The sequence below is a fragment of the Acipenser ruthenus genome, chromosome 32 (genome assembly GCF_902713425.1).
Source record: "Acipenser ruthenus chromosome 32, fAciRut3.2 maternal haplotype, whole genome shotgun sequence".
Classification (NCBI taxonomy): domain Eukaryota; kingdom Metazoa; phylum Chordata; class Actinopteri; order Acipenseriformes; family Acipenseridae; genus Acipenser; species Acipenser ruthenus.
The window spans coordinates 8,991,967-9,019,894 of record NC_081220.1 but is presented as its reverse complement, the minus strand read 5'-3'; the positions used below and the strand labels follow the sequence as shown (position 1 = coordinate 9,019,894).

Sequence of the window (27,928 nt, the reverse complement as noted above, 5' to 3'; positions counted from 1 at the left end):
ATTCAAGTTTCAGCTTGTGGTCCCCTCTGAGTTAACATCAACTTTCTTACAGTACTATAACAACAATCCACTAAGGGGACATCTGGGCAGGCTAAAGACACTTTTCAGAATGCTGGAGGTGGCCTGGTGGCCAGAGATTCGCAAGGAAACTTGGAGACATACAAAGGAATGCCAGACCTGTCAGCAGTATAAGGCATCGAAAACAAAACCTGCAGGTATGTTACAATCCAGCACTGTTACCGAACTGAGAGAAATGCTTAGAATCGACCTGATGGGCCCATTTCCCTGCAGTAAGAGCGGTAACACCATACTTGTGGTAGTTGTGGATTATTACTCAAAATGGGTTGAGTTTTTTCCATTATGAGATGGCAAGACTCCCCGGATTATTAACATCCTGATTAGGGACATCTTTACTCGATGGGGCACACCACGCTATTTGGTGTCTGACAGAGGGAGCCAGTTCACCAGTCAACTCCTGAAAGGTATCTTTAAGACCTGGGGAGTTGTGAACAAGCTCACTACAGCATACCACCTGCAAATCAACCTCACAGAACTTATAAACCGCACGGTGAAGACAATTATCGCCTATTATGTGGGGAATAACAATGAAGAATGGGATAAGTGGATTTGCTGATTCCGATTCACCATCAATTCTGCTCGCCAGGAATCCACAGGATTTAGTCCCACTTAACGGGCATTGGGGCAAAGATTAAAAGGGCCATTGGATCGGCTTTGTAATGTAGCTCCCCAGCAAGAGTCGTTAAGACAAAACTTACTTGAAAGGCAACAGCAGTTAGTTCATCAGGTGGTTAGTAATGTAGATAAGGCTCAGACTAGGCAGGCCAAGTAAGTACTCCAAATCACCCTCCTCAAATGTTACATATTTACGTTTGGTCTGGGTTAGGTCACACCCTTTATCTGAAGCTGCTTCTAAGTTTTCAGCTAAGCTTGCGCCAAATGGACTGGTCCATTTACAGTAATGAAGCGACTTGGACCGGTTAATTATCGAGTGCAGTTTGGTGATCAGATGTGTGACACCTTAAATGTAGTTAACTTAAAACCCTACTTTGGTTTTAAACCCAGTTGTGCCTCTTGTTTGGGGGGGGATATGTGACACCGACCACATATAATGCGGTAAGAAACTCCCCATCTGCAACTTAATTGATTGCAGTTAGTCTGGCCAGACACTTTAATCCGAAATGTAATTCTCTCAAAGTGGTCACAAACTTGTTCAATTAGGAATTATAAAAAAGTGGGTATACAACTTTAAGAGGGGTAGTATAAAAGCACAGGTCTATCTATCAAGGTGGGTGTTTTTTTTCTACTTTGTGACCTCCTGCTGCCTCTGCACCTGTGCTCCTGATTGAATTTTCTAAGAAGCCTATGTACTCTGTAATTGCTGGATAAAGCGACATGTGGATACAAAATTATGCCATTGGCAGGAAATGATCTGAAAGCTAAAAGAGGATCCGCATCAGCAAAGTGGTGAGACCATTCCTTTTTACCAATTTTCATTGCTGGATTTGTTTACTTTGTTACTTTGTTTTGTTGTGTGTATTGGATTATGTTTTTGTTTGCTTCTTACCTGGAGCTGGACTTCTCAAGGACTTTGGGCCCAACAATATATCTATTTATATCTCTCTCGGTCTGTCCTGTGCTTGTTTTTCATAACACATTGTTTTGCTCGATTGAGTGTGTGGATATGGGTACATGTAGATATATATCCGCTGAGATGCATTAAAGAATAGTTTGTTTAGAACCATGGATTCAGGTTTTTTATGTCCGTTGGTTTGGTTAAGACTTTCTTTAAGATTACTCTTAATAATCTTTTTTCTTTCTAAAGATACTTAGATTGGCCTTAGTCTTTCAAACAAAACCTTTACAAGGTGAAGCACAGGTGATCACTTGTGAGATACTGTACTCATTTTTTTTTTTTTTTTTCTTTGTATAGCTTGTAAAATTCTTAGTTTCAAACGCATTATCACAGGCGGCACAATTACGACATGGAAAAAATCCAGTATATTTGTCCAGTACACCGAGATCTCTCGAACATTAAAATGAGTCAGCCCTTAAAAAAACACTGTCCGTGTTCATTTCTGTGTATATGACATTGTCTATACACAATACCTGTCATGTAAGCCTATTGGTATCAAACCGATCACAATTAATGTGATCAGTGTTTTCAGTCAGATTGATAGTTTTAATCAATCGTCGAAAAAGCAGCAGTGCTTTGCAACTGTAGTTCGTCTTGCGTACCTTTTGGTAAGATACCCACTCAGAACGTGTCTGCTTCCTCCAGCCCCCTAAGAAACACTGGAGCAGTCATCAATAACAGGGAGCAGTTGGCCAAAAAACAACACTCGCTGTCTCCTTCACGCTCAAAAACGAACACTCTCACTCTTCCTCGTGGATAGCGAGTCCAAACACTTTAAAAACGCATTTCGCTGGTAAATCACTATAGAAATGATCCCTGAAAGTATTGTTTTATGGGCAAGTGGCTGACCGTCTCCCTCCAACTCTGAGTGGCACCGGTAGCTGTGCCGCTGACAAATAAACAGGAGCTTTCATATAATGCAATTGCTGTTGCCCAGTGAGGTGTTACAACAACATTTCAAACTCATTCCAAACTGCAGGCGGTTAAAAGCTTAATTGGGTTCAAATTTCTCGTATGATTTAAAAAGTAGGAGCCTGTTGCCTCATTTGCATTGTCTGCCTTCCTCCTTTGCACTATGAAGTCTATCAAATTTGTGCTTAAAATCTGAATACGATTCCCATTTGAATCGTATATATTTGGTTTCCATTTTAGCAATATGCATACACACTGTTCTGTTGAGCTCCCAGGGTGTTATCCAATAAAACACCATAATCGGTTAGCACGTTCGGCTGTTAATCGAAAGGCTGGTGTTTCAAGCCCACGCAGGGATGATGCTTTTTGCATTTCTTAATCGCATTAGAAAATGGCACTATAATACGTTTTTATTTCCCCCAATTACACTGAAGAAAAAATGTGCTGTTTTTTTTTAATTCAAAAAATTAATAAAAAAAAAAACCCTAGTCGTGCTGTTTGCAAAAACCCGGTATCGAAGCAGGAACCGTTACAGTCTAACGCTCGCCTAACTGAGCTATTTTAGCTTGATGCGATTTTTCTATCGAGACAGCATTCTTTTCCTCAATCGCCTTTTTGTCAAGCCAGTAAACCTGCATGTAATGAGAAACGTTCAACAGTTCAGAAACACCACAATAGAATCCAATGCCTTTGCAAATGTGTTTCCAAACTGTTAGTTTTTCTCCCAAATGCGGTTTCTCAAAAAATGGTTTTGCCTACTTTTTAGTATTATTATTACTTTTTCTAGAGTAAGACCAAAAGGCAAACATCCAGGAAATAGTTAAACACTGCTACAGCGCTTGAACTGTCTCAACAAACGTTTAGCTCTAAAACGTGTACATTAAAAATCTATTAACATCTTTAACACAATCATCTGTTTTAAAATAGCAGTTAATCCACATGGTGATCAATAAAGTGAATGCTGGCTTTGTTCACATATTCACAAGACGTTTTCACGATTCACGCATATTCTGAACAAGCACACTAGAATATGGTAATGAAAGGACAGGAAAATAACTGCTTTATTGGCTCTGGTCTTGTATCGTCACCTTGATTACTGTCCGTAAGAAAGTGGCATTAATCAAAAACCTAATTATGTAAGGTTCTCAGTGCGCAAATACGCAGCATATTTAAACTTCTTCACAATCTTAAATCTTCCCACATGAATGTCAAATACGTACTGACAAGTACGGCCCTTTCCCAATGTAACACTCTGCTGTGTTTGAACACCAACGATGGCTTGGATATTATGTATTAAACCACGATACTATTGTTCCCACTTTCTTGTGTTTATCGTGTCAGCCCTTGTGGCCTAATGGCTAAGGCACTGGCCTCCTAAGCCAGGGATTGTGGGTTTGAGTCAAATCTGAAGTGTGATTTTGTTATAGGAGGCTGCGTGGTCCAGTGGTTAACCCTTTGCGGTCCATTGTCGGACTGGGTCCGACATTGCAATTATTCCTCACAGGTCCTTTGTCGGACTGGGTCCGACATCATTATAGCAACGCAATAAACGGGTGTTTAGTCGTTTTTTCTCCGGAAAAAGCCGAGAAAACCATTCAATTGCCGAGTGGTAGCGACAGGAGCCGAGACAAGTCGGAAAAAAAAAAAAAAAAAAAAAGGCGTATTTCATGAATAGTCATACATGGTATCAGGTATCAGATAATGGGCGTCCATAATAAACAAGGGTATAATAATAATTAACAAGCATAATAATTAATTAGACCTGGCGTGCTTGACGCGCGATTAATAAATGGACCGCAAAGGGTTAAAGATAAAGGGCTTGTAACCAGGAGGTCCCCCGGTACAAATCCCACCTCAGCCACTGACTCATTGTGTGACCCTGAGCAAGTCACTTAACTTTCTTGTGCTTCGTTTTAGGTTGAGATGTAACTGTAAGTGACTCTGCAGCTGATGCATAGTTCACACACCCTAGTCTCTATAAGTCGCCATGTATAATAAAAACAAACATAATTATGGTATGTTTTATTAGCATGTGATATTTTGTAGATCTTGTTATCTGCTAAGTCCGCTCACGCTAGCCAGAACGTGCTCGAGTGCTCTGGCAACAGCCATGAAGCAAGTCAATTTTTCAATTGAAATAAATAACTACTTTGTTTTTGTGGATGGGGGTGTTTTTTGAAAAGATCAGTTAAATAGCTACGTATTTTGAAATAAAGATGTATTCATTATTATGAACGTTAACAACAATTATATTGTATTTACATTTCCCACGTGTGCTTGCCTTGTACAAATCTGACAGTTTCAACAAAGACATTTGACTTCGGTTCATTAGTTAGCCTATACTGCCATCTACAGCATTACTACGGGTTTCGTTTACTTCTTTTGGATATTTTCACAAATACTCGTGCGAGCATGTAGTCGTGTCCAAGTTGTTAAGGCGATGGACTAGAAATCCATTGGGGTTTCCACGCACGTGTTACTAGAACCCGAGGAAAATACGTCCTGCGGACATTATGATTGTTCTACCAAGATGTTCTCATGTTAAACTGAACAATAACACATTCAAAGTATTGGAAAGGCATAATTAGAGGCCTCGTCATAATGAGGCAGTTTAACAGTGTGAAGGATGTGGTGAGGTGCAGGCTTGCGGTGACTTTCTCTCATTTAACGACCTTGTGATTTGAATACTAACAAGAAAAACAAATCAAATTACCAAGCATTCGGTGGACGTTTTAAGAAATAAATAAACAAACAGATTTGTCAGAAGTGGGATTCGAACCCACGCCTCCAGAGAGACTGCGACCTGAACGCAGCGCCTTAGACCGCTCGGCCATCCTGACTTACACTGACGACTTTGCACAACACTGCAGTACACTGCTGAACCTCCAATGTCTGACGCTACAGTAAATCACCTGGTGTGTGCGTGAACTTATTCTTTATCTGTTTATATTAAGGAGGGCGACCTGTTTCGTCGCATTCTATATGTGATCACAAGGACACTCCTCTTACAGACAGAAAATATACGGCAAACAGAGCGATTGCTTCACGGTTAGAAACAAATCAGAACAGTCTGTTAGCAAATTAACTTCATGAAAAAACCACACAGGCATTACATAAATGTTACAGATATGTTTCGTAGACACAAAAGTTGTAACATAATTGAGTACTGTCACCGGGCCGAGTGACTGGGTTTGGCTTGCCAAAAAGGATGTTAAAAACGCCAGAATTAAATTGTAAAAAAAACGATTTATTTATATGAAACAAAAGAAACACAAGAGACAGTAATACGCCATGAGTCTCTCCAGCACCCACCTTCAAGGTTAGAACTCCCCCACTGAGCATTCCAAGGCCTTTATATACAGAATGAATTTCCCATAAGGCAACTCTCATTTAAAGATACAGCTCTCAATTAAAAAAAATAAAAATAAATACAGATGCAAAAATGCTTCATTAGCATCATCAAAAAAAATATTTTGTCCAGATCCACACACATAAGGTTAACCATACACATATATAAGACAACAACATAAAGAAAAGTGCACTTTTAAATATTAGCTATGACCTTTAACCTCAGCAACCATTTTGTTTCTGCTGATGTGGCACTATCAGCCATCTTTATATGCTGAGGTATCACTGGCGGCCATCTTTTATACACTGCTGATCAGCTACTACCAGCAACAAGGATTTTTATACACAGGTATGAATAATACAAACTTTGGTTTTTTAATGATATTTTCTCTTTGCTTGTGTTGTTCTCCAAGAATGGGGATACACTGCAGTGATTTGGGGAAAATAGGGGAAATGGTAAGTCAGAATTCATTAATCATGCATATCACAAGCACACACACATTCAGACATGAAGGGAAGTAGGAAAGGTTCTTGGAGTCAACAAAAATACCTTGGTACAAAAATAAATTAAAAAGCCACCCTGTCACATACCCTTCCCCTTAAGAGGGAACCATAGTTTCCGACATTTCTTTTTCCTGACCCACCTCAAATCCATACCTTGAGAGGTGGTCTGCATTCTGATGCTTACTTCCCGCTCTGTGGTTCACCTGGAAGTGATATGGTTGTAATGCTAGATACCACCTAGCTATGCGGGCATTTTTGTCTTTATATCCTATTGATCCAAGTAAGTGGATGGTGATCAGTAACCAGTGTGAATGTACTGCCTAAGAGGTAGTACCTTAAAGTCTCCAAGGCCCATTTGATTGCCAGGCACTCCTTCTCAATTGTACTGTATCACGTTTCTCGGGGGAATAGTTTCCGACTTATGTAAAGGATTGGATATTCCTCCCCTCCAGTTCCTTGACATAGTACTGCTCCTAAACCCACCTCCGATGCATCTGTTTGCACAATGAAGGGTTTGGTAAAATCAGGGCTAGTTAACACAGGTTCAGAACATAGTGCCTTTTTCAGTGTCTCAAACCCTACTTGACATTCATCTGTCCAATTTACCTGGTTATTTTTGGACTTCTTGATTAACTCAGTCAAAGGTGCTGCATTTTGTGAAAACTTTGGGATAAATCTACGGTAGTAGCCAGCTAACCCAAGGAAAGATCTGACTTCTTTGTGGTCGGTATGGCTGCCTCTGCTACTGCTTCCACCTTTGACACCTCTGGCTTCACCTGTCCATTCCCCACTATGTATCCCAGATACTTTGTCTCAGAGCTGCCCAATACACACTTTTGAGGATTGATGGTCAAACCTGCTTTAGCTATTTCCCTCACCACTAGTTCTATATGTTTCAGGTGACTCTCCCAGTCTGGACTATAAATAATTACATCATCAAGGTATGCAGCAGCGTAGCCTAGATGATCTTGTAGTAGCCGGTCCATCAGACGTTGAAACGTTGCTGGTGCCACATGTAAACCAAAAGGCATTGTGCGGAACTGATAGAGGCCATGGGAAGTAGAAAAAGCAGTCTTACTTCTAGAACCTTCCTCTAAGGGAATTTGCCAATAACCTTTGGTTAAATCTAAAGTGGTTATAAACTTAGCACCACCTAACAGATCTAGCAGCTCATCTACTCTTGGCATCTGGTAAGTATCAAATTTGGATATTGCATTCAATTTTCGAAAGTCGATGCAAAACCTAATTTGCCCATCCTTCTTGGGTACAATGACTACTGGTGAGCACCACGGACTGGTTGATGGCTCAATTACCCCTAAAGCTAGCATTTGCTCTATTTCCTCTGCCACTTTAGCTTTTAGTTTCTCTGGAACTCGATATGGTCTTTGTCTGATAGGGACATGCTGTTCAGTATCAATCACATGCTGAATTACATCGGTCTTGCCAGGCAGACCTATGAAAACATTCTCAAACATTTCCAACAATTTATCCAGATCAGCATGCTGATCTATTGACAAATTACAACCCCTCGGGATATCACACTTGGTTTCAGGATCTTTTAGTCTAGAATAGGCCTCTTCTGCCATAGCCTTACCTAGCTCAGGCAGGATAGTGAGAGAAAGATTACTTTGTGCCCTATCAAACCAAGGTTTTAATAGGTTAATGTGAAAAAATATTTTTCTTTCGTTCAGATAGAGCAATTTCATAATCTACAGGACCTATTTGTCTGAGCACAGTAAAGGGACCCTGTCACCTTGCCATTAACTTATTCTCTGTGGTAGGCAACAACAACAAAACTTTACTCCCCACCTTGAGCTGTCTTTCTTTGGCATGTTTGTTATACCAGCTCCCCTGCTTGATTTGGGCTTCCATTACATTCTCTTTTGCCAATTTTGCAAAGTTAGCAAGCTTTTCCCTCATATTTACGATGTAATCAATTATGTTGGTGGAATCAGCAGTTTGCCCCTCCCAACTCTCTTTAATGAGGTCTAATGGGCCTCAAGGCTGTCGTCCATATAGCAGAAAGGGTGAGAACCCTGTTGAGGCCTGGGGAACCTCTCGATATGCAAAAAGAAGATATGGCAGCATTCTGTCCCACTCTTTAGGCTCTGACTGTACTATTTCTTTAACATACGTTTTAGGGTCTGATTCATTCTTTCAACCAACCCATCCGTTTGAGGATGATAGGGACTGGTTCTTATTGCAGTGATACCCAGGAGGTGATATAACTCCTTTAACAAAGATGATGTAAAATTAGTGCCCTGATCAGTCAGTATTTCTTTGGGTATTCCCACACGACTGAACAATTTGACTAACTCATCTGCAATTCTTTTAGCTGTAGCACTTCTTGGAGGTACTGCTTCTGGATACCTGGTCATGTAATCGCTTATTACCAAAATATACTTGTTACCCTTGGAGCTGCATATTAATGGACCCACAATATCCATAGCAATCCTCTCAAAAGGGCTGTCTACAACTGGAATAGAGATCAATTTGTGTCTGTTTCTGAGCAGATCAGGTGCAACCAATTTACATTCTGGACAGGACTGACAATACTCTGCCACATCCTGATGGACGTTTGGCCAAAAGAATCTTTGTAAAATTTTTTCCAGTGTTTTGTCTCTCTCCATGTGACCAGCTAGAGGAATTTGGTGGGCAACCTTCAAAATGTCCTTTCTAAAAGGCTTTGGGACCAACAGCTGTTTTACCCTTTTCCCAGTTTTGGGATGTTCACAATTTCTATACAATATCTCATGTTGTACCGTGTAAAAAGGGAATTTAACATTTTCAACATCACCATCATAAAGACCCTTGTACAGACTTGTTAGTGTAGTGTCCTCTTGTTGATGCTTAGCAATGTCCACCTTTTTATTTCCTGTCTTAATGGTAATCCTGCGGATCTCAACCTTTTAGCCCTTTTCTTTTCTCCCTTTGTGAGATGTTTTTTCCCACCTCCCTCAAAGATATCTGGAGAAAAGGGAAAAAGTTCATCCTCTTCCAGGTCTGAGTCTTTACATGCACGAGACTGACTGCGTGTGATAACTGAAACAACAGAAGGTCTCGCCTGAGGATTATTCAGCAAGTCAGTAAAGATGGGAATGTCTTGACCCAGTATTACTGGGTAGGGTAGGTTTTTAACCAACCCCACCTTCATCTGTAACTCCTGCTCATTAATCTTCATCTTTACATTTGTCACAGGATATCCCCATGGACACAAGTGATAGGGGTGACCCCTACTGTTTTTTTGTTCCTGACCCCTACTGTTTTTTTGTTCCTGAGCAGGTTAGTTTTAACCAAAGTCTGGCGACTTCCAGAGTCTACTAAGCCTTCTATTGATTTTCCATCTAATGTCACAGTTTTAAACATAAAGTTCCCTGCCAATAAGGACAGGTCATCTGGTTTCCCTTTAAAAGAAGTCTGGTTCTTTGGGCAAAAACGGTATCCAGATTTACCACAATTATAACACAGTCTCTCATGAATCCCCTCTTCCCGTACCCTCTGATCAACTACTTTTCTTTCCAAAAAAACAGTATTTTGGATGGGTCTTACCATAGGTCGCCATCGATCCGATTCCTTCCGAGCCAAAGTGTAATCCTCTGCTAGAGAGATGGCTTTCTCCAAGGTCTCGGGACGGTGCTCTTTAACCCAGGTCTGTAAGTCATCGGGAAGGACTGTCAAAAACTGCTCCAAGACGAGGATCTCCGTCATCTGCACTGTAGTCCGAGTTTCAGGTTTGATCCATTTATTGAAGAGCTCCTTCAGACGATTGCAAACCTCGCAAGGACTCTCTGCATCTCTGTAGCGGAATTTGCGGAACCTCTGCCGATATGTTTGAGTTAATATCATATCTTTTCAATATGGTATCCTTTACTTTGGCTTAGTTTTTGGCATCTTGAATGTCCATTCCACTGTAGGCTTTCTGGGCCTTCCCTGTTAAGTTTGGTGCAAGCCGCAACACCCACTGTTCCTGTGGCCACTGACATGACTGTGCTACTCTCTCAAAAGTAGTCAAATATGCCTCAATGTCATCATCTGGCATCAGCCTAACCAGCTTGGGATCCTTCCAGACCGGCACTTGGTGAGATTCTGCTTCTTTCAGAGCTTTCAGCATGTCTGTCCAATCTTGGCGCTGCTGTTCTTCTCTCTGAAGCTGCTCCTTAAGCAGTTTCAGCTCTCGGAACTGCTGTTCTTCACGGAACCTCTGGAATTCCTCCACCCGGCGTTTCTCATCCTCCTGTCGTCTTTTTTCAGTCTCCACCTGCTGAATCGCCAGCCATTTTAACAGTGACCCTATATCTTCCGGTAGGCCACCTGACAGTTCAGCTGCTGGTTCAGAAACTCTGGTTGCTGGAAAATTAGTCTTTTGGGACCTGGTCTGGACTTGCAAGGTAGGAGTTGTTTTGGGTCTGGCACCTGTTATAACTCCCTCTGCTCCCTCCTCCATCGTATCCTCATCTGCCATCTGTTTAAGATGATGTACCACTTTACTCCAGCGGTCTTCTTTCTTTTGGGGTGTTGGAAGTCTGGTTGATATTTTTTCCACTGTCTTTCTCGTTTTTGGCCTTTGTCTCCATTCTCTCGTTTTATGCATTCTGGTAAATCATGGTGTTCATGTTTGCAACACCCAAGCCGCAAAACCCCGCTTCTGACACCATATGTCACCGGGCCGAGTGACTGGGTTTGGCTTGCCAAAAAGGATGTTAAAAACGCCAGAATTAAATTGTAAAAAAACGATTTATTTATATGAAACAAAAGAAACACAAGAGACAGTAATACGCCATGAGTCTCTCCAGCACCCACCTTCAAGGTTAGATCTCCCCCCCTGAGCATTCCAAGGCCTTTATATACAGAATCAATTTCCCATAAGGCAACTCTCATTTAAAGATACAGCTCTCAATTAAAAAAAAAAATAAATAAATACAGATGCAAAAATGCTTCATTAGCATCATCAAAAAAAATATTTTGTCCAGATCCACACACATAAGGTTAACCATACACATATATAAGACAACAACATAAAGAAAAGTGCACTTTTAAATATTAGCTATGACCTTTAACCTCAGCAACCATTTTGTTTCTGCTGATGTGGCACTATCAGCCATCTTTATATGCTGAGGTATCACTGGCGGCCATCTTTTATACACTGCTGATCAGCTACTACCAGCAACAAGGATTTTTATACACAGGTATGAATAATACAAACTTTGGTTTTTTAATGATATTTTCTCTTTGCTTGTGTTGTTCTCCAAGAATGGGGATACACTGCAGTGATTTGGGGAAAATAGGGGAAATGGTAAGTCAGAATTCATTAATCATGCATATCACAAGCACACACACATTCAGACATGAAGGGAAGTAGGAAAGGTTCTTGGAGTCAACAAAAATACCTTGGTACAAAAATAAATTAAAAAGCCACCCTGTCACAAGTACATTTGTAAACTATCCGCCAGTAACAGACATTATATCACATTATCTCTAGTTTCAAACGCATTATCACAGGCGGCACAATTACGACATGGAAAAAATCCAGTATATTTGTCCAGTACACCTAGATCTCTCGAACATTAAAATAAGTCAGCCCTTAAAAAACACTGTCCGTGTTCATTTCTGTGTATATGACATTGTCTATACACAATACCTGTCACGTAAGCCTATTGGTATCAAACAGATCACAATTAATGTGATCCGTGTTTTCAGTCAGATTGATAGTTTTAATCAAGCATCGAAAAAGCAGCAGTGCTTTGCAACTGTAGTTCGTCTTGCGTACCTTTAGGCAAGATACCCACTCAGAACGTGTCCGCTTCCTCCAGCCCCCTAAGGAACACTGGAGCGGTCATCAATAACAGGGAGCAGTTGGCCAAAAAAAAAAAAAAACACTCGCTGTCCCCTTCACGCTCAAAAACGAACACTCTCACTCTTCCTCGTGGATAGCGAGTCCAAACAATTTATAAACACATTTCGCTGGCAAATCACTATAGAAATGATCCCGGAAAGTATTGTTTTATGGGCAAGTGGCCGACCGTCTACCTCCAACTCAGAGTGGCACCGGTAGCTGTGCCGCTGAGAAATTAACAGGAACTTTCATATAATGCAATTGCTGTTGCCCAGTGAGGTGTTACAACAACATTTCAAACTCATTCCAAACTGCAGGCGGTTAAAAGCTTAATTGGGTTCAAGTTTCTCGTATGATTTAAAATGTAGGAGCCAGTTGCCTCATTTGCATTGTCTGCCTTCCTCCTTTGCACTGTGAAGTCTATCAAATTTGTGCTTAAAATCTGAATACGATTCCCATTTGAATCGTATATATTTGGTTTCCATTTTAGCTCTATGCATACACACTGTTCTGTTGAGCTCCCAGGGTGTTATCTAATAAAACACCATAATCGGTTAGCACGTTCGGCTGTTAATCGAAATTTTGGTGTTTCAAGCCCACGCAGAGATGATGCTTTTTGCATTTCTTTATCGCATTAGAAAATGGCACTATAATACGTTTTTATTTCCTCCAATTACACTAAAGAAAAAATTTGCTGTTTTTTTAATTCAAAAAATTAATTAAGAACAAATAACCCTAGTCGTGCTGTTTACAAAAACCCGGTATCGAAGCAGGGACCGTTACAGTCTAACGCTCTCCCAAATGAGCTATTTCAGCTTGACGCGATTTTGCTATCGAGACAGCATTCTTTTCGTCAATCGCCTTTTTGTCAAGCCAGTAAACCTGCATGTAATGAGAAACGTTCAACAGTTCGGAAACACCACAATAGAATCCAATGCCTTTGCAAAAGTGTTTCCAAACTGTTAGTTTTTCTCCCAAATGCGTTTTCTCAAAAAATGGTTTTGCCTACTTTTTATTATTATTATTACTTTTTCCAGAGTAAAACCAAAAGGCAAACATCCAGGAAATAGTTAAACACTGCTACAGCGCTTGAACTGTCTCAACAAACGTTTAGCTCTAAAACGTGTACATTAAAAGTCTATTAACATCTTTAACACAATCATCTGTGTTCCAATAGCGGTTAATCCACATGGTGATCAATAAAGTGAATGCTGGCTTTGTTCTCATATTCGCAAGACGTTTTCACGATTCACGCATATTCTGAACAAGCACACTAGAATATGGTAATGAAAGGACAGGAAAATAACTGCTTTATTGGCTCTGGTCTTGTATCGTCACCTTGATTACTGTCCGTAAGAAAGTGGCATTAATCAAAAACCTAATTATGTAAGGTTCCCAATGCGCAAATACGCATCATATTTAAACTTCTTCACAATCTTAAATCTTCCCACATGAATGTCAAATACGTACTGACAAGTACGGTCCTTTCCCAATGTAACACTCTGCTGTGTTTGAACACCAACGATGGCTTGGAGATGTATTAAACCACGATACTATTGACCCACTTTCTTTATTACTACCAAATGTGCGTTTTGTGTCAGCCCTTGTGGCCTAATGGATAAGGCACTGGCTTTCTAAGCCATGGATTGTGGTTTCAAGTCCTATCTGGGGTCTGATTTTGTTATAGGAGGCTGTGTGGTCCAGTGGTTAAAGATAAAGGGCTTGTAACCAGGAGGTCCCCCGGTACAAATCCCACCTCAGCCACTGACTCATTGTGTGACCCTGAGCAAGTCACTTAACCTCCTTGTGCTCCGTTTTTCGGGTGAGATGTAAATGTAAGTGACTCTACAGCTGATGCATAGTTCACACACCCTAGTCTCTGTAAGTCGCCACGGATAAAGGCGTCTGCTAAATAAATAATAATAAAATGAACATAATTATGGTAAGTTTTATTGGCATGTGATATTTTGTAGATCTTGTTATCTGCTTAGTCCGCTCACGCTAGCCGGAACGTGCTCGAGTGATCTGGCAGCAGCAATGAAGCAAGTCAGTTTTTCAGTTGAAATAAATAACTACTTTGTTTTTGTGGATGGGGGAGTTTTGAAAAGATCAGTTAAATAGCTACGTATTTTGAAATAAAGATGTATTCATTATTATGAACGCTAACAGAAATTATATTGTATTTACTTTTCCCACGTGTGCTTGCCTTGTACAAATCTGACAGAGTTTCAACAAAGGCTTTTGACTTGGGTTCATTAGTTAGCCTTTACTGCCATCTACAGCATTACTGCGGGAGCCATTTACTTCTTTTGGATATTTTCACAACTAACCGTGCGAGCATGTAGTCGTGGCCGAGTGGTTAAGGCGATGGATTTGAAATCAATTGGGGTTTCCCTGCGCAGGTTCGAATCCTGCTGACTACGTAAGTTTTGTTTTTAATTGATTGTATGTGTTCATTGTTAATACATGTTTAAAGCTCAGGAAGTCTGAAATATTACTGGTTGTAGTTCATATCGCTTCGGTTCCTTTTGTTAAAGAATGTTCATTTTGCCACCATTACAAATGCTGTGGTTTCTTTAAAGAAGAAAAGCCATGGCCCGTACGGGGATCGAACCCGCGACCTTGGCGTTATTAGCACCACGCTCTAACCAACTGAGCTAACCGGCCACACACTCAAAGCTTGTTACTAGAAGCCGAGGAAAATAAGTCCTGCGGACATTATGATTGTTCTACTAAGATGTTCTCATGTTAAACTGAACAATAACACATTCAAAGTATTGGAAAGGCATAATTAGAGGCCTCGTCATAATGAGGCAATTTAACAGTGTGAAGGATGTGGTGAGGTGCAGGCTTGCGGTGACTTTCTCTCATTTAACGACCTTGTGATTTGAATACTAACAAGAAAAACAAATCAAATTACCAAGCATTCGGTGGACGTTTTAAGAAATAAATAAATGAACAGATTTGTCAGAAGTGGGATTCGAACCCACGCCTCCAGAGAGACTGCGACCTGAACGCAGCGCCTTAGACCGCTCGGCCATCCTGACTTACACCGGCGACTTTGCACAACACTGCAGTACACTGCTAAACCTCCAAAGTCTGACGCTACAGTAAATCACCTTGTGTGTGCGTGAACTTATTCTTTATCTGTTTATATTAAGGAGGGCGACCTGTTTCGTCGCATTCTATATGGGATCACAAGGACACTCCTCTTACAGACAGAAAATATACGTCAAACAGAGTGATTGCTTCACGGTTAGAAACAAATAAGAACAGTCTGTTAGCAAATTAACTTCATGAAGAAACCACACAGGCATTACATAAATGTTACAGATATGTTTTGTAGACACAAAAGTTGTAACATAATTGAGTACATTTGTAAACTATCCGCCAGTAACAGACATTATCTCACATTATCTCTAGTTTCAAACGCATTATCACAGGCGGCACAATTACGACATGGAAAAAATCCAGTATATTTGTCCAGTACACGTAGATCTCTCGAACATTAAAATGAGTCAGCCCTTAAAAAAACACAATCCGTGTTCATTTCTGTGTATATGACATTGTCTATACCCAATACCTGTCATGTAAGCCTATTGGTATCAACCGACCGGTTCCAGACTGCTCCCCAACCTTGGTTGGAAGCATCGGTCGTAATAACCTCCCTTCGGAAGATGGGACCCAAGCGTACGCCCTGGCGGATGTTCGACGGAACTTTCCACCAGCGCAGTGCTTCCCAGCAGGCTCGGGATACCCTCAACCTGCGGTGTTTGTCTCTCCGCGGATGCAACGCGAAGGCATTGAACCAGACCTGCAGAGGTCTCTGGTGTAGTAAGCCCAAAGGAAGGGCTTGCGAGGCGGCAGCCATCAACCCCAGCATGCGCTGACACAGCTCCATGCTGACTGTTTCTCTCAACCTGAATAGGGAGAGACACCGCTCCAGTGAGGCAAATCTTTGTGTCGACAGGGTCGCTTCCATGGACACAGAGTCCAGATGCAGACCCAAAAATTCGGTCTGTTGGCTCGGCACGAGGCAGCTCTTTTCTGAATTGACCTTCAGACCTAGCCGCTGAAGATGGTCTGTAACCATCACTGTGTGCTGAGCCAACTGCTCCTTTGACTGCGCGCAGATGAGCCAGTCGTCCAGATAGTTCAGCAGTCGGACGCCTTGAGTCCGCAAGAGGGCTAAAATGGCATCCATACACTTCGAAAAGGTTCGAGGAGCTAGAGACAGGCCGAATGGCAGGACACAAAACTCATAGACCCTGCTCTGAAATGCGAATCGTAGGTACTTCCTGTGACCCGGACAGATGGGAACGTGAAAGTATGCATCTGTGAGGTCTACGGTGGTAAACCAGTCGCCTTGCCGGATGGACTGGACAATGTGCCTGTGCGTAAGCATCTTGAACGACAACACCCGTAGGTATTTGTTCAGTAGTCGCAGATCTAAAATAGGGCGGAGACCGCCGTCCTTTTTTGGCACTAGGAAGTACTTGGAGTAGAACCCCTGGTCGGTCAGAGCAGGGTCTACTAGTTGAATGGCATTCTTCTTGAGCAATGCCTGTATTTCTGCATTTAGAGCTGAGGACTGAACCGAGTCCTTCACTGCAGTTACCACCACTCCCCTGAAGGGGGGGGGGGTTTAACTGGAATTGAAGGGTGTACCCGGTAAGTATAGTTTTGCGCACCCAAATGTCGTTTGTGCATTGTTGCCAGAACAGGAGCTGTGGAACAGTGTAGGGGTGGGTTAACGGCTGTCGGGGTTTCTCAGGGCTGCTTAGGCTGCGCTCGCTCACGAGGGGCCTGGCCAGAGCCACGAGGACGTGGTCTGCTACCTCCTCTAGGGTGCTACCCTCCGCGCTGCGGTCTTGCAAACGCGGGTTGGCTGCGTGCTGAAACCCCCAAAGGGGTGGTTTTACTGCCCTGTGGGTGCGCTTGCTGCTGTGCCATTGGCGCTCCTGCGCCATTGGCGCTCCTGCGGCCGCCTTGGCTGGAAGGGCTTGCTTGGCCACATCTTAGCCAACTGCTGCGACGCGTCACACGCCTTGACGGAGCGTTGCAGCATCTCCTCCACCGCTGGGCCAAACGTGTGCCCCGGGGATATAGGAGCATCTAGCAATGGGGCCTTATCAGGCTCCTGTACCCTGGCCTGTGAGAGCCAGAGCTGCCTCCTTGCCACCACAAGGGAAGCAATGCTCCTGCCCTGTGCTCGCGCATTCAGCTGAGCCAGCTTAACCAAAAGCTGTGCAACTGCACCCAGCTCGGTTCTAAGTCCGAGGGATGGGGACTCAGGCAGATCGTGAATCAGCGCCGCCTGGTAGACTGTCAGGAGGCTGGCCACGTTAGACAGCCTAACTGCCTCTGTAGCCTTGGCATAACCCTTTTTCAGGTGGGCCTCCGTAGTCCTACATTGCCTGTTAGGGCAGGAAGGGTCCTTATCCAGCCCCGATAATGTCGGCGCCTTTACTAGCGCGGCGAACGCGGCGCCCACTGGTGGAAAAGACGCTAACCCAGCTTCACTCGCCCCGTGCATGGTGAAAGCCGAAGCCTTGCGAGAAGTCGCAGGGGCGGAGGCCGGGGCTCCCCAGGTGGACTGCACCTCCTTAATAAAATCCGGGAATGCCGGGAGCATCCTGGACTGAAGGGGCGGAGCCGATGGTAACTCAAACAGAGAGTGTCGTGTTGGCTCTAACGCAGGCCAGTCCACGCCTAAGTGACGGGCTGCCCTCTCCACCACTGACCAGATAGGGTCATTAGTATCCACTGTCGCGTCAAACGCCGAGGTGCGCGCGTCGAACGCCGAAGCGTCAGACACCAAGCGTCGAGCACCTGAAGTGCGTGCGTCGAGCGCTGCCGCGTCAAGCGCCGCCGCGTCAAGCGCCGAGGTGCATGCATCGAGCGTCGAGGGTGCGTGCGTCGAGCGCCGAAGCGTCGAGCATCGAGGTGCGTGCGTCGAGGGTGCGTGCGTCGAGGCGCCAAGCGCCGAGCACCGAGCATCTAGCGCCTAAGCGTCGAGCGTCGAGCACCGAAGCACGGAGCACCGAGGTGCGTGCGTCAAGGCACCAAGCGTCGAGCACCGAGCGTCGAGCACCGAGCGTCGAGCACCGAGCGCTGATGGAACGTGCACCGAGCGTCAAGCACCGAGCGTCGAGCACCGAGCCCCAAGTGCAGAAGCACTAAGCACCAAGCGCAGAAGCGCTGCACAAAGTGCCGAAGCGCTGCATCAAGCGCACAAGCGCTGACACCAAAAGCGCCGGAGCACGAGCGCCGGAGCACGAGCGCCGGTGCGCGAGTACCGAGCGTGGAACGCTAGCACAGACGCCTAAGCGTCAGCTGACCCGCCAAGCGGAGACGCTAAGTGCTGGTACGCTAAGTGCTGGCATCTGATGCTGTGCAATACCTACCTGATGGTGCTGGGGATTTTGCACGTTGGTGGTTGTCTTCCTCTGTATAGTGAAGGGACGCTGCAGAAGAGGGTGTAGTACAATACCACGTGGCGGGAACGCGCCGCGGTGGGGAGGAACACTGCAGAGCAGACTACACGCACACACACGGTCTAGCCTAAGCTAGACCAAGGATGCAAACTGCACGTGGGCCAAGGCCAACGCAACACGCGTCCGAACAACAATATATATACACAATATATATAACAAAATATATATATATACACAATAAATTACAAAAAACCCACACAATAATAATTATAAGAACAGAGGAAAGACAGAGAGACCACGAAGAAACGCGATGCAAAAGCAAAGCGAGAAAGATATATATAGAAAAAAACAATATATATCTAATAATAATAGTAACAATAATAATAATAATAAAACACTGAAATAAACTCAGAGAAGGGGAAAAAACAGCTTCTCAAGCCTAAGCTTATGGATTACAATCAATGTACAGCTCTAAGTCCTACCGCTACTGAGGCTGAAGGCAAAAGAGGAAGTGACTCTCCGCGCGCTGCGTATAGTAAGCTCCCAGGGGGGCGGGCTTACACGGCAGCTCGCGCAGAGGCCTATCGGCTGCTTTGACATAAAGCTCAGCCAATCCCTACTGCCTGACGGCAATGTCCCATACCTTGATGGTTATTTTCGACTTGAAAGGGAACAACCCAGTCAGCAATCAACATACCCCATTCTAGATTTCAATAACCTTCTACAAGCAGACTGCAATAATACTTTATAACGTAATCCTTCAGTTCTAATGTCCCACCCCATTAAACTAACATAATTATCATTAATATTTAAAATATAATTTACATGCAGTACTATTCAAGGGGAAAATATCACAACCGCTAAAGGAAGAAGGTTTTGTCTTACTTAGTTTGGTCGGTGAACCTGCACGTGAACTGCATCTTGAAACAGCCAATTCAGATCAAGTTCGCTGTCGATGCTACATACGCCTTCAAAACCACACAGGTTTAACTTTCCAAAATCCGTGGCGTAGTATACCACAAAAAAAAAACTCTCAAACCCCTTTCTCTCTTTCTTTCTTTCTTTCTTTCTTTCTTTCTTTCTTGAGCGGTGCTTAACCCAGCGCTCCCGTTTCACATCGCCACTTCTCCTCCCATTTCTCCTATACCTTTATTTCCCCTCCTAACAAGCAACTAATTTACTTGATTAATTAAAATTATCAAGACAATACAAAACAGGTGACAGACATTACAGGCCTGCAGTGAAAGGAGCGAACAACAAAAAAAACAAACACAGACGAAGGGCGGAAGCAGTGCTGGGTGTATAAATAGAAAAGAAGGAGAGATTGACATGCAAGCTACCTAACGGGATTGCCCATACCGCTCTGGTCACGCCCTTTTTACCTGACCAAACACAGCAGCGCAAGATAATGGCAGAGAGACTGGAACTTGATTGAAACTGAACTGCCCCCCCAGGAAGTAATTTGTTTGTCGCTATATAATCAATAAATTGTATAAATAAATGTCCGGAGACATTCAAATCCAGGCACATTAAAAAATGAAATATAGTGGAATAGAAATAAAGACGGCTTTGACCTCGACGTGATTTGAACACGCAACCTTCTGATCTGGAGTCAGACGTGCTACCGTTGCGCCACGAAGTCCTGGCGTAGTGCATGCTTGTTATGCAATCCTAGAGTGCACAGCGTGACGTGACAGAATGCAATAATGTGTTAATTTACCAAAAAAAGAAACATAAATAAATGTGTAGGTATTTATTTGTGAATAAACTATCTTGCTTCTATGATGGGACCGGAGACCTTACATCGACATTCTAATGATCGTCCCACCCCAGAGAGACTTTGACTTGACCAGGGATTAATATAATTTAAAAACAAACTGCGATGGTTCCACGCGATGCGAATGTGAATAGAGTCAAATACATTTGCATCATTCTGTATATATATAATATATATTTCGAGTAACTGTAGCTTTATTATCATATTTAAGACACATTACACATGACCACAGTTCTGTAACAAAATGACAATAACAAGAACGTTCACATACCGGGAGTCGAACCCGGGCCGCCTGAGTGAAAACCAGGAATCCTAACCGCTAGACCATATGGGAAGCTGAGGAACAAAATCATGGACATGCAACAGTAGCTAGTATACAGTACAATGATTGGTAAAAACACAAGAACCGATATTTCATTATTAACACGTTACAAATGAAAGCAAACTTCAAGCCATTTATTTTTATTCTCAATTAACACAAACTCTTTAATTGCTAATAAATAAATAAATAAATAAATAAATAAATAAATAAATAATCTCCCTTTGTGCTTCTCGGAAGACATACGATGGACGGCGCACTGCAGTTTTTCAGTCTGGGGAATATTACAAATTAGGAGACTGTGCTTTAAAATACACATGTAGGGTGGGTGTCTCTGTTACAAAGAATTGTCACACTTTGTATTTATCTCCATAATGCGTTGGGACTAAATACGCAGATACGTTAAAACTCTTTGAAGAATGCGGGCATCGATCCCGCTACTTCTCGCATGCTAAGCAAGCGCTCTACCATTTGAGCTAATTCCCCTCATATTGTGTCAGCGATTCTCATAGGCTACATCGCAGCTTGATATGAGCAATTCAGATTGTCCTAATGTCTGCCATTTGCAAAATCAAAACATTTTTTTTAATTAAATAGCAAATATTTCGACGAGAGGCATGTTTTCAATTTCTTCAAAAAGTAGTCTCAGCTCGTTGATTCAGTCGCTTTAAAATCCACCTCTGTGTCCCGATGCAGCAGCGCTGTGTGCTGTGGCTCGAGCTTCTTTGACGAGGCAGGCAATGCAAAAATGCCAAAACTTGCTTTTGTATCACATGACAAACTTAAGGTATGCTTTAACGGCTTGGCTGTCTCAAGTTAGTTTGTATTGTTAATGGAACACCTTGTTGTTGCCCAGTCATTGTATCATATGAAGAAGAGCTTGCCAGGTGGGGGCGACGGTCTGCCAATAAAAGATAAGACTATATTTGCAAGGATCATTTCTAGAGTGACAATGTTTTGAAGGGATTGGTCTCGGTATCCACCAGGAGGAGTGGGAGTGTTTTCTTCTCAGCACCGAGCTGACAATAAGTTCAGTTGTTTAAATCATGAAGCAAATTTCAAATGGATCACTGCTAATGTTAAAACAATTTAAGAACACTTTAAACAGTAATGTGATTTGCACTACGCAGGACTAGATTGAGCTTAAATAAAGACATTACATCTGAAAATAACTTGTGCTTACCCCCACTTACAAGGAAAGTGTCAAACTTTGTATTCGTCCTCATAACGTGTTAGAAAATGTAAACAGCAGTTGGAGAATGCCGAAGTCGATCATCCTAGCATGTTAAACGAGGGCATTTCTCATGTAAGCTACTTCCACTAATAGATCGTTTATACTGTTCTCAATGGTCCGCATCCCAGCCTGAGACCACGATCCAGTGGTAGACGGAGATGTTTTTCAAAGTAATGTGTTATTTGGAATATTAAAACAATCAAGTTAAATAACACATGTTTAGACACAAAATATTTTTCAGTGACGTTAACAAGTAGTCTGTTTACAACAAAATGCAATCTGTGTTAGGAACACTATTTTAGTCGGATTTAAAATGGAAATTAAAATGGTATTGAGTGCTGAGAAGAGTGTGGTATCAGCTGTTGATTTCCTTGAAACAATCGTTTATAGTAAAATGAACACATTTATTCCTTTTATAAATAAGTCAATTTGAACTGTCAGAAGTCGGATTTGAACCCACATCTCCACTCGGAGACCAGAACACACAATTCTTTGGAAAGACAGAGTTCATGTAGATGCCTGTAGATGCCAGGCATTCCGGTTCAGATCTGAAATTCTGTGTCATACAAAAAATCATTTCAAGATCGCGGTGGTGGTGATCTCGATCAAAAACTATTACAATGTGAATCAAAAAGGATCTTCTATCTCCATAAATAAATTATAGCGCTTTGAGATTATATATGTTACTAGCGGATTGTTTAGAAATGTACTTAATTATATTAAAGCTGTTCTAAAAAAGAATGTTATCTCGAAAATGGAGTCTTGTCAAACCGAAATAGCGTTAGACTGAAAATCTAAAGGTCCCTGGTTTGATCCCAGGTTTCGGCAAACAGCAAGAATTTTTTTGTTTTGTATTATTTTGAACTAAAAAACAGAGCACATTTTTTTCTTCAGTGTAATTGGAAGAAATAACAATGTATCAGAGTGCCATTTTCTAATGTGATTAAGAAATGCAAAAAGCATCGTCCCTGGGTGGGCTTGAACAACCAACCTTTCGGTTAACAGCTGAACGCGCTAACCGATTGCGCCACAGAGACCAACCTGTCAATCTACAAAAACTAACTTGCTGCAGCACTATAGCACAAGCAAGGACTGTAAAGTATTTGTGTTGGTTTCCAAATGGAGGCGTGGGTTCAAATCCCACTCTGACAGTTGACTTTTACTTATTTTTAAAATGAATAAATGTGTTCATTTTATTATAAAAGATTTTCAAGGAAATCAACAGCTGATACCAAACTCTTGTCAGCACTCAATACCATTTCAATTTCTGCCTTGTCAAACAAGCTCGAGCCACAGCACACAGCGCTGCTGCATCGGGACAGAAGTGGATTTTAAAGCGACTGAATCAACGAGCTAAGACTACTTTTTGAAGAAATTGAAAACATACCTCAAGTCGAAATATTTGCTATTTAGTTAATCCATTTATTTTTTGAATTTGCAAATGGCAGACTACATTGCCAAAAATCTGACAATCTGAATTGCTCATATCAAGCTGCGATGTAGCCTATGAGAATCACTGGCATAATGCGAGGGGAATTAGCTCAAATGGTAGAGCGCTCGCTTAGCATGCGAGAAGAAGCGGGCTCGATGCCCGCATTCTCCAAATAGTTTTAATATATCTGCGTATTTAGTCCCAACGCATTATGGAGATACATACAGTGTGACAATTCTTTGTAACAGAGTCGCCCGCCCTACATGTGTATTTTAAAGCAGTCTGCTAATTTGTAATATTCCCGCAGACTGAAAAACTGCAGTGTGCCCTCCATCGTATGCCTTCCGAGAAGCACAAAGGGAGATTTTTTATATTTTTTAGCAATTGAAGAGTTTGTGTTAATTGAGAATAAATATAAATGGCTTGAAGTTTGCTTTAATTTGTAACGTGTTTGTAATGAATTAGTGGTTTTTTACCATCATTGTACTGTATACTAGCTACTGTTGCATGTCCAGGAGCTTGTTAATCAGCTTCCCATATGGTCTAGCGGTTAGGATTCCTGGTTTTCACCCAGGTGGCCTGGGTTCGACTCCCGGTATGGGAACGTCTTTGTTATTGTCATTTTGTTACAGAACTGTGGTCATGTGTAATGTGTTTTCATTATGATGATAAACCTACAGTTACTTGTAATTATATATATATATATATATATATATATATATATATATATATATATATATATATATATATACAGAATGATGCAATGTATTTGACTCTATTCACATCAACTCACATTTCACTGGTTGCCTACGAGGGCTTGAGAGTTGTGACGTAAAAGTGAGAGAGAAAGAGCAAAGTTTAAACACATAACATACAACAATCTGACACTCGCTCCCTACGGGTCAGGCAGCATCCTCTGGCTGCTGGGCATTTAGTGGAACAAGAGACAGGAAGGGGACCAACAGGACAAAAGGACAGATCCTTCGCAACTCAGTGCGGCATCCTCAGGCAGCTAAGCTGTCAGCTGGGCAGCGTGGAGAGCATAGGAAATGTGTCTCGGGTCCGTTTAGGAGAGACAAAAACAGAGAACCCCCTCCGTTTAGGACAGACGGAAACAGAGAAACGATGGAATGCTGTCAGTAGTGTGCAGTGGTATTTGAGAGTTAAGGTGTTTAAGATGATGTCGGAGATGGGTCTGCCTTTGGGCAGAGATGAAGAATGCGTAGATCTGAGGCCTCTGCAGAACCTGAGAGGATGAGCATGCGTTGCTCGGAGGCTGCTGCAAAACCTATTGATTTGATCAGGAGCAGTCTAAGAGTGTATTGTCTATTGCGGTGTTGGAGGACTCTTGACTGAAATGTTGATAATCGTAGGACATAGTTTCCGTATGTGCCTGGAATCTCAAATTGAATGAAATGGACTTTGAAAGTTGTATTAAGTGCCTTGATGAAGTTGGGGGCAAATGACGAAGTGCAAATCCGGGAGCAAGAAGGTTGCAGGAATGGCCTGATGCAAGGAAGCTGGAAAATTTATGTGACAGTGGATTCTTAACATCTCAGAAAGCTGATAAGCATGGCTTCATGACCAGACCCTCGAAGGGAGGGGTTTTGATTTGAAATAATCAAGTTAATATATGAAGCAAAAGAGGTTGAGGCAGGACGGGACTGAGAATCCCTCGGAAAGACCACGAACTGCAGGAATTGATAGAAAGTTTGGAGTGTGCGAGATTCGCAGCGATAGCAAATCAGTTTAAATTATGTAGTTTGTGGTGTTATGCTGCCATCTCGAGGTTGCGATTGGAATTGAAACTATTGGCTTCAGTGAAGCAGGGTAGCATATATTTGGTTATTGCGATTAAAATCCTTGTCTATGGATAAAACGTTTGCTTTAGAAGTTAGTGGTGATATAAGTAAGTTAACATAGGTCTAGAAGAGGAGCCTGCAGTATTTAGATGTCATAATTCGGCGAGTTGAAGCTCTCATGTTGCAAAAGCGCAGCAGCAGGAGCCAGAAGATTGCAGTAGTGAGGCACAGGCTCGCATTGCCTGTTAAAGCTGCCTGGTCGCCATGGCAACTTACCACTCCCAGTAGTCACTCGATGAGGCGTTGCCATGGTAACCATGGTCTGTGAGGCGCCTTTGTGAAAGAGTTGCAGTGCAGCGGTGACGTCGGAACAGTCTTTCTGATGAAAACGCAGAGCAAGCTGAGAATGACGCTGCGCTTTGAACGGCGCTGTAGCTGCGCTGGAGACTGGAGGGAGCAGAAAAGACTAACGATGGAGCTCTTGCTGAAAAATACAAAAGCTGAATGATGAAAAGAATCACCTGAGCAGGTAGGAAAATAGCTGATACTGTCTACCAGCGCTGAGCAGAGAAATGACCTGTAGTGAAAGGAGCGAACAACAAAAAAACAAACACAGACCAAAAACAAACACAGACGAAAAGCAGAAGCAGTGCTGGGTGTATAAATAGAAAAGAAGGAGAGATTGACATGCAAGCTACCTAACGGGATTGCCCATACCGCTCTGGTCACGCCATTTTTACCTGAAAAAACACAGCAGCGCAAGATAATGGCAGAGAGACTGGAACTTGATTGAAATTTGTTTGTCGCTATATAATCAATAAATTGTATAAATAAATGTCCGGAGACATTCAAATCCAGGCACGTTAAAAAATGAAATATAGTGGAATAGAAATAAAGACGGCTTTGACCTTGACGTGATTTGAACACGCAACCTTCTGATCTGGATTCAGACGCGCTACCGTTGCGCCACGAAGTCCTGACGTAGTGCATGCTTGTTATGCAATCCTAGAGTGCACAGCGTGACGTGACAGAATGCAATAATGTGTTAATTTACCCAAAAAAAGAAACATAAATAAATGTGTAGGTATTTATTTGTGAATAAACTATATTGCTTCTATGATGGGACCGGAGACCTTACATCCGCATTCTAATGATCGTCCCACCCCAGAGAGACTTTGTCTTGACCAGGGATTAATATAATTTAAAAACAAACTGCGATGGTTCCACGCGATGGGAATGTGAATAGAGTCAGTTACATTTGCATCATTCTGTACATATACATATATATATATATATATATATATATATATATATATATATATATATATATATATATATATATATATTTCGAGTAACTGTAGCTTTATTATCATATTGAAGACACATTACACATGACCACAGTTCTGTAACAAAATGACAATAACAAGAACGTTCCCATACCGGGAGTCGATCCCGGGCCGCCTGAGTGAAAACCAGGAATCCTAACCGCTAGACCATATGGGAAGATGAGGGGCAAAATCATGGACATGCAACAGTAGCTAGTATACAGTACAATGATTGGTAAAAACACAAGAACCGATATTTCATTATAAACACGTTACAAATGAAAGCAAACTTCAAGCCATTTATTTTTATTCTCAATTAACACAAACTCTTTAATTGCTAATAAATAAATAAATAAATAAATAAATAATCTCCCTTTGTGTTTCTCGGAAGACATACTAAGGACGGCGCACTTCAGTTTTTCAGTCTTGGGAATAGTACAAATTAGGAGAATGTGCTTTAAAATACACATGTAGGACGGGCGTCTCTGTTACAAAGAATTGTCACACTTTGTATTTATCTCCATAATGCGTTGGGACTAAATACGCAGATATATTAAAACTATTTGGAGAATGCGAGCATCGATCCCGCTACTTTTCGCATGCTAAGCGAGCGCTCTACCATTTGAGCTAATTCCCCTCGAATTGTGTTAGCGATTCTCATAGGCTACATCGCAGCTTGATATGAGCAATTCAGATTGTCTTTTTTTTGTGGGGGGGGCAAGGCAATGTAGTCTGCCATTTGCAAATTCAAAACATTTTTTTAATTAAATAGCAAATATTTCGACGAGAGGCATGTTTTCAATTTCTTCAAAAAGTAGTCTCAGCTCGTTGATTCAGTCGCTTTATAATCCAACTCTGTGTCCCGATGCAGCAGCGCTGTGTGCTGTGGCTCGAGCTTCTTTGACGAGGCAGGCAATGCAAAAATGCCAAAACTTGCTTTTGTATCACATGACAAACTTAAGGTATGCTTTAACGGCTTGGCTGTCTCAAGTTAGTTTGTATTGTTAATGGAACACCTCGTTGTTGCCCAGTCATTGTATCATATGAAGAAGAGCTTGCCAGGTGGGGGCGACGGTCTGCCAATAAAAGATAAGACTATATTTGCAAGGATCATTTCTAGAGTGAAAATGTTTTGAAGGGATTGGTCTCGGTATCCACCAGGAGGAGTGGGAGTGTTTTCTTCTCAGCACCGAGCTGACAATAAGTTCAGTTGTTTAAATCATGAAGCAAATTTCAAATGGATCACTGCTAATTTTAAAACAATTTAAGAACACTTTAAACAGTAATGTGATTTGCACTACGCAGGACTAGATTGAGCTTAAATAAAGACATTACATCTGAAAATAACTTG

At 42.1% G+C, this 27,928-nt stretch overlaps 10 non-coding genes across 10 annotated transcripts; 2 read left to right on the top strand and 8 right to left on the bottom strand.

Moving 5' to 3' along the window:
* Positions 1-2,270: 2,270 nt before the first annotated feature.
* LOC131703309 (small nucleolar RNA U3) lies at positions 2,271-2,486 on the bottom strand. The gene has a single exon (XR_009309774.1). It is a non-coding gene; the product is annotated as a small nucleolar RNA U3 (small nucleolar RNA).
* A 2,838-nt stretch (positions 2,487-5,324) lies between these two features.
* Positions 5,325-5,406, bottom strand: trnal-cag (transfer RNA leucine (anticodon CAG)). Its single transcript has one exon. It is a non-coding gene; the product is annotated as a tRNA-Leu (tRNA).
* A 6,793-nt stretch (positions 5,407-12,199) lies between these two features.
* Positions 12,200-12,421, bottom strand: LOC117970045 (small nucleolar RNA U3). Its single transcript, XR_009309786.1, has one exon. It is a non-coding gene; the product is annotated as a small nucleolar RNA U3 (small nucleolar RNA).
* Positions 12,422-14,592: 2,171 nt separating this feature from the next.
* trnas-uga (transfer RNA serine (anticodon UGA)) lies at positions 14,593-14,674 on the top strand. Its single transcript has one exon. It is a non-coding gene; the product is annotated as a tRNA-Ser (tRNA).
* A 170-nt stretch (positions 14,675-14,844) lies between these two features.
* On the bottom strand, positions 14,845-14,918 carry trnai-aau (transfer RNA isoleucine (anticodon AAU)). The gene has a single exon. It is a non-coding gene; the product is annotated as a tRNA-Ile (tRNA).
* A 298-nt stretch (positions 14,919-15,216) lies between these two features.
* trnal-cag (transfer RNA leucine (anticodon CAG)) lies at positions 15,217-15,298 on the bottom strand. The gene has a single exon. It is a non-coding gene; the product is annotated as a tRNA-Leu (tRNA).
* A 4,960-nt stretch (positions 15,299-20,258) lies between these two features.
* On the bottom strand, positions 20,259-20,330 carry trnaw-cca (transfer RNA tryptophan (anticodon CCA)). The gene has a single exon. It is a non-coding gene; the product is annotated as a tRNA-Trp (tRNA).
* A 397-nt stretch (positions 20,331-20,727) lies between these two features.
* Positions 20,728-20,799, bottom strand: trnae-uuc (transfer RNA glutamic acid (anticodon UUC)). Its single transcript has one exon. It is a non-coding gene; the product is annotated as a tRNA-Glu (tRNA).
* A 3,183-nt stretch (positions 20,800-23,982) lies between these two features.
* trnae-uuc (transfer RNA glutamic acid (anticodon UUC)) lies at positions 23,983-24,054 on the top strand. Its single transcript has one exon. It is a non-coding gene; the product is annotated as a tRNA-Glu (tRNA).
* Positions 24,055-26,683: 2,629 nt separating this feature from the next.
* On the bottom strand, positions 26,684-26,755 carry trnae-uuc (transfer RNA glutamic acid (anticodon UUC)). The gene has a single exon. It is a non-coding gene; the product is annotated as a tRNA-Glu (tRNA).
* Positions 26,756-27,928: the final 1,173 nt, after the last annotated feature.